This window comes from Rhinopithecus roxellana, chromosome 4, assembly GCF_007565055.1.
Source record: "Rhinopithecus roxellana isolate Shanxi Qingling chromosome 4, ASM756505v1, whole genome shotgun sequence".
NCBI classification, from domain to species: Eukaryota; Metazoa; Chordata; class Mammalia; order Primates; family Cercopithecidae; genus Rhinopithecus; species Rhinopithecus roxellana.
The window spans coordinates 63,592,472-63,610,664 of record NC_044552.1 but is presented as its reverse complement, the minus strand read 5'-3'; the positions used below and the strand labels follow the sequence as shown (position 1 = coordinate 63,610,664).

Below are 18,193 nucleotides of genomic sequence, written 5' to 3'. Positions count from 1 at the left end.
GGAAGTAGTGTTCATCCCCCAGACTGTCTAGGGCCACAGTGACAGGGAAGGGCTTGGTGAAGGAAAGGAGGTAGGGTATGAAGGCCGCTCAGGTTCCCGAAAGCCTTTGGCTTGGTCCATGCGTGGGAGTGTCTCGCCCCGGTGCGGGTCCTTAGAGAGCAACCGGGAAGCTGGGCAGGGGCGGCTGCCGCGCCCCACATCCCTGAGGGCGTGTGCGCGCGTGCGCGCGCGTCGCCGTGGTAACCGCGGCGGCGGAAAGGCGCTGAATCACTGGCGCTCGCTTTCCTCGAGCCTGCAGAAGCAGCCGCGGGCGGTGGGCGGGGATCCCCTGGGGGTGCAACCTTGCTCCACCTGTGCTGCCCTCGGCCGGCCTGACTGGCCTCGCGCAGAGCCGCGGCCCCGATCGCTTTCACTGTCGGAGGTGAGAGCGCAGCAGTAGCTTCAGCCTGTCTTGGGCTTGGTCCAGATTCGCTCCTCTGGGGCTACGTCCCGGGGAAGAGGAAGCGAGGATTTTGCTGGGGTGGGGCTGTACCTCTAACAGCAGATGCGCGCGCGAGGGTGTGAACGTGTGGGTGTGTGTGTACGACCTGTGATAACGACGAGGAGGAACAAGTGGGACGGCGAGTGATGCTCAGGGCCAGCAGCACCGAATGGGGCGAGCCTCAGTGTCGCCAGCAGTGACCCCAGGTACAGTATCTACTTCCCAGCCCGCCTGGCCGGGAAATAGGAAAGAGGGCAGCCAGTAGGCAGGCCAATAATAAAAGTAGAATCGAGACGCCCTGACTTCAGAAGGTGAGTTTCTTAAGATTCTTCTGGGCATTCAGGAAAGGGCATTTTTTTATTGCTGCGCTGATTGTTTACTAGTAGGGTGGAGTCGGGGAAATTTGAGCGTCTTTTCCCAACCTCAGGAATTGCATTTTTCTAGAAGTAAGGAATCGTTTTCTTTAAACTTCGTTCAGAACTATTTATGTGATCTTTCCTATTATTTGCTAAATGCATTTCGTCTCTGTTCCTTACCATAACCTGAAGCTTAAAACCTTTCTCTTCTTCCCTTTGATTTCCCTCCAAGGAATGTCACAAATTAATGAGGAGGATAAACCTGAAATTTTGAGAGTTATCATCTTAAGGTCATTTGTTAATTAAATACAAGGAGGAAAAATATGATATACGTACTCATGTACACTTTTATTGCTGGTTTGTTCACCAGAACATTTTTGTTTGTCTGTTAAATGTTAGTATTTTTTCCAGTGCTTGAATTGAAAAGTTGAATGATGTTTTTGATAGTAACAGAAAAAATAAATTGTAGACAATGTCCCCCCCCCCACACACAGTAATTTTGGAAGTAAATGTTGGTATTTATTTCTTTATTCCTGAAATACATGCTCACTTTCCAAATGCTTCAATTTGTTTATTATAAGAAGACCACAATCGTGGAGACTACTAAAGTTATGCCAAATGTAAACTTTTATTTTGTGCTTTTTTTTAGTATTATTTTTAATTCAGATGAGGAAAACTGGAGATATCAGTTCAGATATAGACGTAGGAGTCACAGAGAAAGGTAAATTCCTCTAATTTGAAAAAGGGAAATGTAAACATATTACCTAAGGACTCTCATTTATTTGTATTAACTATTTGTAATGCCTTTGCATTTGCATCTGTAATGCAAAATGCCGAGGCAAGAATTTAGTTTCAAAATAATGAAAATAATTCAGCCAAAATCTTTATGAATTAAAAATAGCCAAAAGAGAGCTTTGGTAATGTATTAATATAAAAGAATAGATTTGCTGTTAAATTTTCTTGACTTTTTTTTCCCCCCAACCAACAGATAGGAAGCATTCTCTTTAAATAAATACAGTAAGTCCTCACTTAACATTCTTGATAAGTTCTTGGAAACTGAACCTTTAAACACAACGAAGTATAAGGAAACCAGTTTTACCATGGGCTAATTGATACAAACAAGAGTTAAGTTCCTACAGCATATTTCTGGTCATAAAAAAATCACCAAACTTCTAAATAAGGACCACAGCACTTCTAATATTAAACATAGAAATAAACGGAAGCTATACATACAGTTAAGAAGGATTAGTAAAGGCCGGGCGCGGTGGCTCAAGCCTGTAATCCCAGCACTTTGGGAGGCCGAGACGGGCGGATCACGAGGTCAGGAGATGGAGACCATCCTGGCGAACATGGTGAAACCCCGTCTCTACTAAAAAAATACAAAAAACTAGCCGGGCGTGGTGGCAGGCGCCTGTAGTCCCAGCTACTCGGGAGGCTGAGGCGAGAGAATGGCATAAACCCGGGAGGCAGAGCTTGCAGTGAGCTGAGATCCGGCCACTGCACTCCAGCCTGGGCGACAGAGCGAGACTCCGTCTCAAAAAAAAAAAAAAAAAAAAAAAAAAAAAGAAGGATTAGTAAAAACAAGATAATTATTTACCCAATTATTGCAGTTCAAGGTCACAGGTAGCTGGAGTTTCTCTGTGCAGTTCAGAGTGGGAACCCCTCTCCCCTGTCCAGGAAGCTATCCCATCACAGGGTGCACTTTCACAGACACACCCATTCACTCAGACGGGAACCCTGTAGACATGTGCACAGCTTTGGGATGTGGAGGAAAGTGAAACCCAGAGAAAACCCACGCAGACGTGGGGAGAATGAGCAGACTCCACATAGACAGTGGCCCTGGCCAGGAATTTGTTTTGTCACCAACGTTGAATAAAACTATGTTATTGAGGCACTGCTATGTGTAGAGCCAGGGATGCCTGTTTCTGGAGCAGTGTGCTGCAGATTGCCAGGTCAGAGAGTGTGGGTTTGGGCGTGGCTCTGCCACTTAGTGTCTGTGTCACATTTGGCAAATTCTCTAAACCCTCTAAACCTGTTTCCTCACCTGTAAAACAAAGATAATAACGGGACCTACTTAATGAAATTCCTGTAAGAATTAAATACAATAATATATTTGAGAGATCTTTGCTCATTGCCTGGCATGTTTTAATAGTAACGCTTCAATAAAAGTTGTTATTTTTGAAATGTGTTCTTTTTCAGGAAATATTTTTCATACCTTCAAAATGATTTGGTACTAAAAATAGATTTATTTTAACATGTCCAAAGCTTGTTCTGATTTATGATATCAAATCATTATAAAATGCATAAATTTTTCCTTGCAGCACCTTTATAACAGCAACAATAATGCATATCATAATGAAAATCATAAAATCATGTCAATTTAATATTCTGGTAATTTAATACCCACAAGGAAGGCTCTTTGCTTTAGTAGGCCTAGAATAATTGGTAGGTTATTTTTCTATTTGTTTTTTAAATTGTTTATATATTTAGAGGGTACAAGTGCAGTTTTGTTATGTGGATATATTGTGTAGTGTCAAAGGCTGGGCTTTTAGTTACCATTACCCGAATAGTATAGGTTATTTTTCTATTTGTCTTTAAAAATCTGTACTTTTAGACACTATTCATGTGAATTTCAATAATGAGAAAATATTTTCTCATTTATTTGTATTAACCAATAAAAATGATTGAGCCAGAATAACATCTGGCATCATCATTTTGCAGTCTTTTAACAGTGGGTGTTTAAGTTTTAAAGTAGAGCTTCTTAAATGACACAAGTAGGTAAAGACAATGGTGTTCAAGTTTTAGTTATTTTTCCTTCTAAATAATAGTGTAGAATTACACTGCCCATCAACTTGCTGATCATTCTTTTCCTTAAGTTCAAAAAAGCGAAGGAAGATGGGTGCACGGTGACTCACGCCTACAATCCCAGCACTCTGGGAGACCGAGATGGGCGGATCACCTGAGGTCAGGAGTTAGAGACCAGCCTGGCCAACGTGGTGAAACCCCATCTCTACTAAAAATACAAAAATTAGCCAGGCATGGTGGCGGGTGCCTGTAATCCCAGCTGAGACAGGAGAATTGCTTGAACTCCGGGAGGCAGAGGTTGTGGTGAGCCCAGATTGCCCCACTGCACTCCAGCCAGGGCCACAGAGCGAGACTCTGTTTCAAAAAAAAAAAAAAAAAGCAAAGGATTATAGTAACATCTTTTTAATTTAAGCAATGTAGCTTGAATAAGACGATAATTCAGGCCTAAAAATGAATTTTCAAAGTTGGAGTCATTCCATGCTATTAAGCATCAGAATATAAGCATGGAGGGTAAATTAACTCCAGCGTTGCCACCCATAACACCCATACATTTTAAGCTTTACAGTTGATAGGATGTTTATTCATATGATGGTAGGGAAGTATGGGCTGTCCCTTCCCAGGATAACAGTCTTGTTATTCTAGGATTGTGATTATATCAGCATACCTTACCATCTTTTGTTTTCATCATTAAAGTGAAGTACATGATGTGTAATGTACACTGGTAATCAATGTAACAGAGTTACCTTCAAAATTTTTTCAAAATAACCCTTTAAACTGTCTTTTTCTTTTCTTTTTTTCTCTCTCTCTCCTTCCTTCCTTCCCTTTCTCTTTTTTCCTTTTCTTTTCCTTTCTTTCTCTCCTTCTTTCTTTCTCTTTTCTTTTCTTTCTTTCTTTCTTTCTTTTTCTTTCTTTCTTTCTTTCTTTCTTTCTTTCTTTCTTTCTTTCTTTCTTTCTTTCTCTCTTTCTCTCTCTTTTCTTTCTTTCTTCCTCTTTCTCCTTCCTCCCCTCCCCTCCCCTCGCCTTACCTCCCCTCCCCTCCCCTTGCCTCCTCTCCCCTCCTCTCCCCTTGCCTCCTCTCCCCTCCTCTCCCCTCCCCTTCCCTCCACTTCCCTCCACTCTCCTCTGCTCCCCTTCCCTTCTCTTTCTCACACAGTCTTGCTGTGTCGCCCAGGCTGAAGTACAGTGCCACAATCTTAGCTCACTGCCGCCTCTGCTTACTCCCACCTCGGCCTCCTGAGTAACTGAGACTACAGGCACATACTACCAAGCCCAACTAATTTTTATACTTTTTGTAGAGACAAGATCTTACCATGTTACCCCCAGTGGTTTTGAACTCCTGGGCGCAAGTGATCTGCTCACCTCCGCCTCCCAAAGTGCTGGGATTACAGTCATGAGCCACCATACAAATCCTAAGATGTCTCATTTTCAAGAAAACCATTTTTACCATCTCTCTCAGTATATTTGTATTTCTTAAGAGGCTAAAATATTTTGTTAATTTGGTGTCTTCAACCTCTTTGTCTTAAACATAGGTGCCAAATGTTCAAAATTTATTGTAGCATGGGAAAGGTCTTCCCATGCAGATACGTGTTTCTGAGCATGCTAACTAGGTTAACTAGTGTTCAATGTTTCCTATCCCCTGCTATACTACAACTGCTTTTCCCAAACCTAGAGACATTTCTGACTTCATTTTACTAGACTTCTTCCACCTGTTTGACCATTTTCACTTTCTGGAAACAGGTTCATCTTTTGGTTCGCAAGTGGTATCCTTTAATCTCCTTCTAGGGTTACCTTTCTAAAGCAGTTACACGAACACATTACTCCCCTGGTTATAAATTTTAATTGTTATATCCATTGATGGATATGTGAATAAACAAAATATGTTAAATATACACAATAGAATGTCACTCAGCCTTAAAAAGGAAGGAAATTTTGATACATGCTGCAACATGGATGAACCTTGAAGGCATTATGCTAAGTAAAATAAGCTGGACACAAACAACATTGTACGATCCTACTTACATGAAATATTTAGTATAGTCAAATTCGTAGAAACAAGAAAAAGAATAGGGGTTACCAGGAACTAGAAGTAGGTGGGAATGGGGTGTTATTGTTTAATGGATACAGAGTTTCAGTTTGAGATGATGAAAAAGTTGTGGAGATAGATAGTGATGATGGTTGCTGCTGAACTGTATATTTAAAAATGGTTAAAATGGGCTGGGCACAGTGGCTCATGCCTGTAATTCCAGCAGTTTGGGAGGCTGAGGTGGGCCGATGACTTAAGCCCAAGAGGTTGAGACCAGCCTGGGCAACATGGTGAAACCTCATCTCTACAAAAAATACAAAAATTAGCCGGGCTTGGTGGTACATGCCTGTCATCCTAGCTATTCGGGAGGCTGAGGTGGGAGGATCATTTGAGCCCAGGAGGTTGAGGCTGCATTGAACCATGATTGCACCACTGCGCTCCAGCCCGGGCAACAGAACAAGACCCTGTTTCAAAAAAAAAAAAAAAAAAAAAAAAAAAGAAATGGTTAAAATGGTAAATTTTATGTAATATATATTTTACCACAATGAAAGAATTTAAAAAATATATCTTCGATATGCCCCCACCACCTACTAAATAATGTGCAGATCTCTTAATGTCACCTATATAGTTCTTTAACATTTCTTCTTGGTCTACCTTTTCATCTTCTTATCATAACCCAAACCTATTCTACCTTACATCCATATGGAACCACTCAAAATATGCCAACTCTTCCAAGAGTCCGTGTGTTTTATGTGCAGTCAGTCCCCACAGACTAGATTGCATTCTTTTTTCAACGAACGGCTGATTTCTCCGGATAGAGCTTAAACATCATGTTTTTGAAGGCTTCCCTAATGCCCTCATCTCATCCCTCTTTCCCTGATGGCATTCTTGCTCACTGGGCATGCCTTATAACATCACTTATCCTGTTCCTGGATAGTAGAAGCTTCTATAGAGGAGGGACTATGTTTTATTTGTAACATACACGTTTACTTTTAGAAATCGAAAGTTAGTAATATTACACATTGTATGCATGCACCAAAATATCCTCAAAATATATACAACTATTATGTATCAATAAAAAAATTGCAGCCTTTCTCCCCACCAAAATCTAAAGTTAATAAATGTTCCTGTTCTCTAAAAGTACATAAGACCTTACTATACTTTAACTTCAGTTTCCCTCTCTGTCATCTATCCCTTTATTATTATTTGACATTTTAGTTTGAATAATATTTTATTATTATTTACCGACATGCTAGCCAGTTTCTTGTTTACCAATGCTTCTTTCATCCTCGCTGTTCAGCTTTTTTTTTCTTTTTTTTTTTATTTCTTTTTTATTTTTTTTGAGGCGGAGTCTGGCTCTGTCGCCCAGACTGGAGTGCAGTGGCCGGATCTCAGCTCACTGCAAGCTCCGCCTCCCGGGTTTACGCCATTCTCCTGCCTCAGCCTCCCGAGTAGCTGGGACTACAGGCGCCCGCCACCTCGCCCGGCTAGCTTTTTGTATTTTTTAGTAGAGACGGGGTTTCACCGTGTTAGCCAGGATGGTCTCGATCTCCTGCCCTCATGATCCGCCCGTCTCGGCCTCCCAAAGTGCTGGGATTACAGGCTTGAGCCACCGCACCCGGCCTTTTTTTTCTTTTTTTTTTTTTAAGATGGAGTCTCACTCTGTCACCCAGTCTGGAGTGCAATGGCGTGGTCTCGGCTCACTGCAACTCCACCTCCCGGGTTCAAGCGATTCTCCGATTCTCCTGTCTCAGCCTCCGGAGTAGCTGGGACTACAGGCATGTGCCACCACACCTGGCTAATTTTTGTATTTTTGGTAGAAACGGGGTTTCACTATATTGGCCAGGCTGGTTTCAAGCTCCTGACTTCATGATCTGCCTGGCTTGGCCTCCCAAAGTGTTAGGATTACAGGCATGAGCCACCACATCCAGTCAGCTTTTCTTATAATAACTCTTTTTAAAAAAGTTTCATCCAGCCCCAAACGTCATATAGTAACCCTTTTAGTGAGAATATGTGGATAGTAGACTCAGTCTTTATCTTAAAAGAACCTTTATTTTATTACTACTTTTGAGTGCTAACAGTGAGTATAAAGTTCTAGGTTGACAGTTTTTGTTCCTCTGTACTTTCTAGATTTTGTTTCCATTATTTCCTAGCATCTATTCCTACCAATGAAAATATTGCTGTCAGTGTGATTATTGTTCCTTTTAAGATCATCTGTCTTTTGTCTCTGGCTCCTTATAGGATCTACTCTTTGTCTTTGGTGTTCTACAGTTTGATTTCAGTGAATATAATCTGACTCAGAACTTCTTGTACTCTCTGGATATAAGGATTTTTTTTCCTTTCATCAATTCTAGAAAATTGTTTGCCATTATCTCTTTACATCTTTTTTTCCCTCTAACTTTATGGAGGTATAATTGATAAATAAAAATTGACTGTATTTACCAGGAAGAATGTGATGTTTTGATATTTGTGTACTTTGTGAAATGACTACCACAAGCCAGGTAATGAACCTATCCATCACCTCATTTATTTATTTTTTATTTATTGTCTGTTTCTTTGTTTGTGTTTGATAAGAATATTTAAGATCTACTCTCTTAACAAATTTCAGGTATACAATACAGGATTGTTAACTATAATTACCATGCTGTACGTTAGATCCCTAGTATGTATTCATCTTACAACCGATCCCTTCACGTCTTGCCTCTTTCTAATTCTTTGGTTTTTTTTTTTTTTTTTGAGACTGAGTCTCGCTCTGTCGCCCAAGCTGGAGTGCAGTGGCGTGATCTTGGCTCACTGCAAGCTCCACCTCCTGGGTTCATGCCATTCTCCTGCCTCAGCCTCCTGAGTAGCTGGGACTATAGGCGTGCGCCACCACGCCCAGCTAATTTTTTGTATTTTTGGTAGAGATGGGTTTTCACCATGTTAGACGGGATGGTCTCGATCCCCTGACCTTATGTGGGCAGCTTCTCTGGACACCCTGGTTTTGGTACTCATGGAGTAGATAGTTTGCTCAACTTTAATTTTTCTGTCAGAATTGTGTAAGCTGAACTGTAGCAGGACAAGCCTCAGGCAAAACTCCTCAGATACCGAGTTAAAGAAGGAAAGGGTTTATTCGTCCGGGGGCATTGGCAAGACTTCTGTCTCAAGAGCCGAGCTTCCTGAGTGGGCAATTCCTGTCCCTTTTAAGGGCTCACAACTCTAAGGGGGTGCATGTGAGAGGGTCATGATTGAGCAAGCAGGGGGTACGTGACTGGGGGCTGCATGCACCGGTATGCAATGTCTGTAATCTATAGATAACAGAACCAATTGGGTCAGGGGTCAATCTTTAACTACCAGGCCCAGGGTGCGGTGCTGGGCTGTCTGCCTGTGGATTTCATTTCTGCCTTTTAGTTTTTACTTCTTTCTTTGGAGGCAGAAATTGGGCATAAGATGGTATGAGGGATGGTCTCCTCTGTTAGAACCAGTTGAAATGTCTATGGTATCAGCTATTGTTTCTGCTGTTTATTATCTGTTCTCTTCGACTAAGGCATGATCAGAACAATAATCTCTGAGGGCAAAAAAGGAAAAAAATTTTTAAAAAGGACAATAAATAGGAGCATAAACACGATGAACTTTTCCCTTGCAGATTGATGTGGATGATCTGTTGCTGTGGGCCTCTTCTTCAACATCATCTCAACCATTTTTAAAACGAGTTATTCATTTGTAAACTGCTGATTTCTTTGGGTCATTGTCCTCATAAAGTTTTTGGTAAAGTATTGGTGATTTTACTATTCTTCTACTCAAGCTTCATCATAAATTTGATGTTTGTTCTTTCTTCAATTTCACAGAATTCATGTTGCTCTAATAGGGGCTGTTTTAAAACTGATGCCTTATTCTTCTCAGTGCCTCAAACTAGATCCTGTTCAGACAAGTTATAACAAGCCAGTATAAGTTTATTTTGGTGCAAAAAAATTGAAATCTGTTCATAGTTTTTTCATATTTTGCATTTTCCATTAACTTTTTGAAGACCCCTTGTATATCCTGTTCCAAAATGGCCATTGAAAGCCCAGTGCTTGCTGCTAGGGCCTATGTTCAGATCCTAAAATCCTTTGGGAAACCCACAGTGTCATCTTTTGATATCTGTTTTGGCTTTTCTTGGATCTCTGACACCTAGAGATTCCCTTTCTTTGGGGCTTAGGTATGTATTCAAAATGTTTTGTGGTTGCATGTATATATGTTCCATTTATCCTGGAAATGGAAGCTGTAAATTAATACTCTACAGGTTGTTAAAGCAAAGTCCCCATAAAGAGGCATATCTTGGCAATCTTTCTTTCAGTCTCTCATTGACATGCCTCTGGTTTCTTTTAGCCCTTATTTACATGATTCATTAGTCGTTGTAGGCTGCAGTGGTGTTTGTGAGTCTTTCATAATATTTCATAATGTCAGAAGATGCCTACCCATTTGCCTGTTGCATTAGTTTGCTATTGCTGTGGAACAACTTTACATAAACTTAGTTGCTTAAAAAACCCATTTATTAGCATTTATTTGGGTCTCACTAGAGTCAAATCAAGTTGTCAGTTGAATGCAGTCTTCCCTGGAGGCTCTGGGGAGGAATCTGTGTCCAAACTCATTTTGGTTGTTGGCAGAATCCAGTTCCTTGGGGTTGTAGGACTGATGTCCCCATTTCTTGCTGAATATCCGCTGGGGGTTACTGTCAGCTCCTGTAAGCTGCTTTTGGGTTCTTTCCACATGGCCCCCTCCATCTTCAAAAGCCAGGAATGGAAGATTTCTCTCATATTGGATATTTTCTCTTTGACTTCTCCTTCTGTTATCAGATGAAGAAAACACTGTGCTTTTAAAGTGTTCCGTGAAAGGAAAACAAAAACTCAGGACAGAAATTCACTATGCTGAAAGAAAAAAAAATTAAGCCAAAAGCTGAGTCCTGCAAGAAACTGCCTTTCCTGGCTGGGTGTGGTGGCTCATGTCTGTAATCCCAGCACTTTGGGAGGCCAAAGCGGGCGGATCATCTGAGGTCAGGAGCTCAAGACCAGCCTGGCCAACGTTTAGTAGAGATGGGTAAAACCCATCTCTACTAAAAATACAAAAATTAGTCGGGTATGGTGGCGCACACCTGTAATCCCAGCTACTGAGAAGGCTGAGACTGGAGAATTGCTTGAACCCAGGAGGTGGAGGTTGCAGTGAGCCGAGATCACACCATTGCACTCTAGCCTGGGCAACAATAGCGAAACTCCATTTCAAAAAAAAAAAAGAAAGAAAGAAAGAAAAGAAACTGCCTTTCCTTTTGTTCGCGGAGCTTGAGAGACATACATAATTGACTGTTCCCCTACATGTTTCTTTTCCCCTGGAACATGTGGATTACCATATCCTCCCTCTTTCTCCGCTAGCCAGCTTTTCACCTTTAAATACTGAAGCTCTCAAAATCATCTTCGGAGAAAGGCACAGACCACAGACTATTTCTATGATTTCGTGCTTTTTTTCTTCCAGGCATGTCCTTAACCTTGGCAAAATAAACTTTTAAATTGATTGAGACCTGTATTAGATACCTTTTGGTTTACAGCTCATATGACTGGTTACAACCTTATTTGGACAACCTCCCTATCTTTTTTTTTTTTTTTTTTTTTTTTTTTGAGACGGAGTCTCGCTCTGCCGCCCAGGCTGGAGTGCAGTGGCCGGATCTCCGCTCACTGCAAGCTCCGCCTCCCGGGGTTTACGCCATTCTCCTGCCTCAGCCTCTCGAGTAGCTGGAACTACAGGCGCCCGCCACCACGCCCAACTAATTTTTTGTATTTTTAGTAGAGACGGGGTTTCACCGTGTTAGCCAGGACGGTCTCGATCTCCTGACCTCGTGATCCGCCCGCCTTGGCTTCCCAAAGTGTTGGGATTACAGACGTGAGCCACTGCACCCGACTGTCATTGATTCCATCATTGGCTGACCTCCTTTGAGCAGAGATGAAAGAAAACCCCCAATGTCTAAAGGCTTGAGTTGTTATTTTGTCTCACTATAAGTTAGATGGCATTTTTCACCTTAAACTTAGAAAATGCTCTCTGCTCTAGGTACTTCATGCAGTCACTAATGGGACAGGACAGGCAAATTTCAGGAAGCTTTTCTTTTGAAAAGTACAAACAATGGTGTTATGGGTTGCGTGGTGTCCCCCAAAAAGATGCGTTCCATCCTAACCCAATACCTGTGAATGTGACCTTACGTAAAAATAAGGTTTTTGCAGATGGTATCAAGAAGAGGTTATGAGAGGGCCCTTTACCCACTGCGACTGGTGCCCTTATAAGAGGAAAATTTTGACCCAGAGGCACACAAGGAGAGGTCCATGTGACAACAGAGGGACAAATTGGAGTGATGCAGCTGCAAACAAAGGAACGCCAAGGATAGACGGCCACCATCAGAAGCTAGGAAGGGACAAAGAAGGATTCCGATCAGACTCTCAGAGGGACATGGCTCACTTGATGTGTTGATCAACTTCCAGCTTCCAGAACCGTGGGAGACTACAATACATTTCTGTTGTTTTTGGGTGCTTAGTTTGTTGTACTTTGTTACAGTAGCCCTAGGAAACTAGTTCAGATGTTAAATGCAAGGGTTGTATAACAAAAAAAAAAAAAAAGAAAAAGAAAAAGAAAAAAGCATGCAGTGAGAACCTGATGGGGGAATGGAAATGGACAGGTGTTCTAGACCTTGTTAGATCTTTTAAAAACCCACAGGGCAGTTGCACTTTAAAACTTACAAGTGTGTCTCATGAATTCTTATAGAATCAAATGTGACATATTAAAATAAAAACACTTTCAAGAGAACTTATGGGCTAGAAAAGAGGAAAACATAAGGTTACTTAGAAAAATTATTGAACTGAAAGCAAAAAAATTTTTTAAAAGGTGGGAAAATTATAATACCTGACATTTCTAACCAGTACTTATTCTAAAACAAGGTCTATAAAAGCAACAGTCCACAAAGTTACTTATTTAGGAAGTTTCAATTTTTTAAAATATGGTGATTTAGGAAGCTAAATGCCATTATAGGATGTTTTTATTGCCTATGTTCTCTAATCATTAGGACATGCTTTCCCGCACTACATGTGCTTGAACTAATATAAAACCTGGAAGCAATGATGAATAATGTCTAACTTTTCATTAGCACAATTACTCAGTTCATTTTGCTCTAGAATAAGCAGTATTTGGAAGGAGGCTCCTGCATTCAGGACATATTTTCCGTATTCTACTGGTGAACATACATGCTGTTATTTGTGTAATTTAATAATTTTTGAATAGTGAATATAAATGATGCATACAAATATTCCTCTTCTAGATTGTCTTCTGTGTATTAACAGTTCATTCGATAATTATCTGTACTTTTAAGACCACAATGTTAGTCCCTGAACTGAAACCAGCAGGTAGATTGCTAGAAGTCCTGGCCTTTACCATTGATGGAATAGGGAAGGTTACTTTGGTGCTTGAGGTAAATTCCAGTTTTCAGGCTACATATCCTGTTCATTTCTTCATTCTGCTAGGTCCACCGCTCATGACCTAGGTAGGCCCTTGCTGTGAATTCCTCACTATATCATTTGTTCCCTAATTCTGACCTCTGTTTATCAGACCATGATCATGTCTTTCAGAAGAAAAGAAGGAAGGAAGGGAGAGAGGGAAGGGGGAAAGGAGAGAGCGAGGGAGGAAAAAAAGATGGAAAGAAGGAAGGGAGGGAAAATCCTCACTAAGACCTAACCACCTTCCCTCCCAATTCATTCTTTCCGTGGCTATGACTGAGCACTAAGTCCTCAGCAGAAATTTTGACCAGGAGGTCACCAGGTAGCACATTACCACGTGTCAACAGTGATTCCTAATTGAAACATCCCCAGCACGTTTCTCCACTGTACACGTAAGGATGTCTTGGGAGACCCTGCCAGCCTGTCATTCTTACAGCATTCTGTTGATCTAACAACATGGGAACAATAGCCATCTAAAAAGTATGTGAAGTCCTCTTTTGTTACTAAGATATATTACATGTTATCATTATGGAAAATTTGGAAAATATAGAAAAGTAGAAAGAAAAACAATTGAGTTCTGCTGGCCTGCTTTTTGTAAGACCACACTTATGAATTGGTCGCTACTGCCTTTGTGAAGTGCTCATGAATCATCTGTTCAATAACTCACTCCAGAATGTTCCTGGAGTTTGGCACCTAGGTCTCAATTTGCCATTTCCATAAATAACCTTATTACGTTTCTGCAAATTAGAACTTTTGTTCCAGAAGCCTCCTAGCTTCTGGAAATTCTCTTTTTCATCATTATTCTGCACAGTTTACCAAAACTAATTGCACAGTAAAACCTCAAAATTCCTTGGGTATCTTGGGACAATTTATGTGGATCTTCCACTGTAATGGAAACTCTCATAGGGAGCCTCTTTATTCACTGCTTATCCTCAGAAACTAGAATAGTGCCCTGCAAATGTAGGTGTTCAATACATTTCCTTTTTAAAATATTAGCTTCATTGAGATATATTTCCCATATCAGAAAATTTACTCATTTAAAGTATAAAATTCAGTAGCTTTTAGTATATTCACAGTAATCCAACCATCAATTTCAAAACAGTTTCACCACTTTTTTTTTTTTTTTTGAGACGGAGTCTCACTCTGTCGCCCAGGCTGGAGTACAGTGGCCAGATCTCAGCTCACTGCAAGCTCCGCCTCCCGGGTTTATACCATTCTCCTGCCTTAGCCTCCTGAGTAGCTGTGACTACAGACGCCCACCACCACGCCCAGCTAATTTTTTTGTATTTTTAGTAGAAACAGGGTTTCACCATGTTAGCCACGATGGTCTCGATCTCCTGACCTCGTGATCTGCCCGCCTCAGCCTCCCAAAGTGCTGGGATTACAGGCATGAGCCACCACGCCCGGACTTTTTTTTGAGAGTGAGTCTTGCTCTCTTGCCCAGGCTGGAGTGCAGTAGCATGATCTCTGTTCACTGCAACCTCCACCTCCCAGGTTCAAGTGATTCTCATGCCTCAGCCTCCTGAGTAGCTGGGATTACAGGTGTGTGCCACCACGCCCAGCTGATTTTTGTATTTTTAGTAGAGACAGGGTTTTGCTGTGTTGACCAGGCTGGTCTTGAACTCCTGCTGTCAAGTGATTCTGTCATCTTGGCCTCCCAAAGTGCTCGGATGATGGGCACGAGCCACCAAGCCCGGCCCCATTTTCACTACTTCTAAAAAATCCTCAGACATTTAAACAGTCTGTCACATGCCATTCCTTCCCACCACTGGCAGCCACTGATTTACATTCTATCTCTATGGATTTGTGTATTCTGGACGTTTCATGTAAATGGAATGGCACAAAATGTGGTCCTTGTTTCTGGTTTCTTTCACTTAGCATAATGGTGTCAAGGTTTATCCATGATATAGTAGATATACCATTCCTTTTTTATTGCCAAATAATATTCCACCAGATAGATATATAATACCATGTTATATTTATCCATTTTAAGCTGATGGACATCTGGGTTATTTCCATTAAATTAGGTTGTCTTTCCTTCTTTCAATAATGTTTTACAGTCTCCACTGTACAAGACTTATACCTCTTTTGTTAAATTTATTCCTAAGTATTTATTCTTTGTGATGCTGTTAGTATGTTAGTATACAGAATTCTTAATTTTATTTTCAGCTCATTCATTCCTAGTGTGTAGAAATACAATTGACTTTAGTATGTTGTTTTTATATTATCTTTGCTGAACTCTAGTCGTATTTTTGTGGACTCCTCAGGTTTTTCTATATACAAGATCATGTTATCTGTGAATAGACATAGTTTTACACATTCCTTTCCAATCTGGATCCTTTTATTTGCTTTCTCTCCTAATTGTCCTGGCTAGAACCTCCAGTACAATGTTGGATAGAAGTAGTGAGAGCAAAATCCTTGTCTTCTTCTTGATCTTAGGGGCAAAGCTTTCAGGCTTTCACCATTATATATGATGTTAGCTATGGATTTCCATAGACCCTGTTCATCATAGTTGTATCAATAAATATTTGAGAATGAATACACATATATATATGTATTTAAATATATTCTTTGTAATGTTTGCTTTTTGGGTGTTGTTAATAAATCTATCCCTAATCAGTGGTTAGAAAGATATTTCTACTGCATTTACTTTTAATAGTTTTAAAGCTTTGCATTTCACATTTAGGCCTTTAATTCATGTAAATTTATACTGTATATGGTATGAAGTTGGAATTCTAATTTTGTCATTTATCTGAAAAGCAATTTTCCTAAACCATTTTTATTCTTATTCTGTTTGGTAGACAATTTTATAGAAATGAAAAATAAAACAAGTTATTATGGGATACTGTATTGTACAATTATTTTATTTGTTATTTATGTTTTTTAGAGAGAGGAACTCATTCTGTTGCCCAGGCTGGCATGCAGTGGTGCAATTAAAGCTCACTGCAGCCTTGAACTCCTGGACTCAAGCAATCCTCCTTCCTCAGCCTCCTGAGTAGGTGGGATTACAGGCTGAAGAGCCTAACCACATGGTGCAACTCTTAAGGCTGGGCAGAAATTTTGAATAGGACAGGATCATGTGGCACCCCGCTCCAGGTTCCATTGTTCAGCCCACTTTACATTGCATGTAGAAGGAAATATGGGAGTCAGGGCTTCATGTCCAACTTCCAGATCTCACTTGAATGCATTTCATTGGCAGAACCTAAATAACATTTAGATCCTTAGTTACAGGGACATTGAGAACTGTAATTTTCACCTTTCCATCCCCTGCCCTAGAGGGGATGAGGGTAGGGACTCTATGAAGTTGTGCAGATAAATTCTGAGTGTCAAGGTCCTAGCACAAGGTTCTTTCAATTATCTTCTAATAGATAATTTTCTATTTTTTCCTCAATGTTTTCCTTCTTCTGCATCACACTTAGCTGCTATTGTTTCTTTTTTTTTTTTTTTTTTTTTTTTTTTTTTTGAGACAGAGTCTCGCTCTGTCGCCCAGGCTGGAGTGCAGTGGCCGGATCTCAGCTCACTGCAAGCTCTGCCTCCCGGGTTTACGCCATTCTCCTGCCTCAGCCTCCTGAGTAGCTGGGACTACAGGCGCCCACCACCTCGCCCGGCTAGTTTTTTTGCATTTTTTAGTAGAGACGGGGTTTCACCGTGTTAGCCAGGATGGTCTCGATCTCCTGACCTCGTGATCCGCCCGTCTCGGCCTCCCAAAGTGCTGGGATTACAGGCTCGAGCCACCGCGCCCGGCCAAATTTTTTTATTTCTATGCAGGTGAGAATATTCTGAGTTTTAAATGTTCAAAAATATGTTGATTTTGTTTTCATGTTTGATAGTTTGTGCAATAAAGAAATTCAAGGCCTGGCAAGGCGGCTCACAACTGTAATCCCAAACTTTGGGAGTCCGAGGTAGAAGGTCATTTGGGTCCAGAAGTTCTAGACCAGCCTGGGCAACATGATGAAACCCTGTCTCTACAAAAAAAAAAACAAAAATTAGCTAGGTGTGATGGCATACACCTGTTGTCCCGGTTACTCAGGAGGCTGAGGTGGACCTTGTTTAAAAAAAAAAAATCAAAATTATTTTTCTTTAGAATTTAAAGATGTATTATATTTTATATATTAAAGTTTTTAATTTTTAATGTTTATGGATATATAATCATTGTACATATTTATGGGGTACATGTGATGTTTTCATACAAGCATACAATGTGTAATCATCAGTTTGGATAACTGGGATATCCATCACCTCAAATATTTATTTATGTTGGGAACATTCTAATCTTTTAGCTATTTTGAAATACACAATAAATTATTGTTAACTATAGTCACCCTACTTTGTTATCAAACACCGGAACTTATCCCTTCTAACTGTATTTTGTACCCATTCACCAACCCTCTTCATCCCCCTTAGAATTCTGAATTCCTCCATTGACCTCATGGTGCCACTATTGCCTATGAGAAATATGATATTGCTCTGTGGTTCTGGTTCTTTTGAAGGTAACCTATTTTTTTTTTCTCTTTGGAAGATTTTAGGATGTGTCCTTAAGAACTTTTGGAGTTCTTAACTTTTATCAAGATATCTAGGCCATATATCCTGCTTGTACTATGTAGGCCCTTTTAATTTGAAGGCTACTTTTCTTCATTTCAAGGAAATTTATTCTTTTATTTCTTCACTTCTTCCCCTCTATTGTCTCAGTTTTTTCTTCCTAGAATGCCTCTTAGCTAGATGGTGAAAATTCTGGACTCTCCCCTATGCCTTCCAACATTGCCCCATTATTTTTTTTTTCCTTTGTCTTTGTGTGTGTGCGTGTATGTGTGTGTTTGTGTTCATGTGCACACTAGGGGAATGTCCTCACCTCTGCCTTTCAGATCTGTAACTTGCCTTCAGCCATGTAGAACAGGTGTTCTGAAGCCAGATAGCTTGACTTTGAATTCTGACTCAGCTAATTTTTAGCTGACTGAGCGAGTGACTTAATCTCTCATTTTTTCTTTTCTTTTTTTCTTTTTCTTTTTTTTTTTTTTGAGACGGATCCTTACTCTGTTGCCCAGGC

General features: G+C 40.5%; 1 protein-coding gene across 1 annotated transcript in view; it reads left to right on the top strand.

The window, feature by feature from the left end:
* The first annotated feature begins 315 nt into the window (after positions 1–315).
* KIAA0319 (KIAA0319 ortholog) overlaps positions 316–18,193 on the top strand; it is a 95,106-nt gene continuing 77,228 nt past the window's right edge. The window contains 1 exon segment of the mRNA XM_030928888.1: positions 316–421. The gene's annotated coding sequence lies outside the window, so the exon portion shown is untranslated.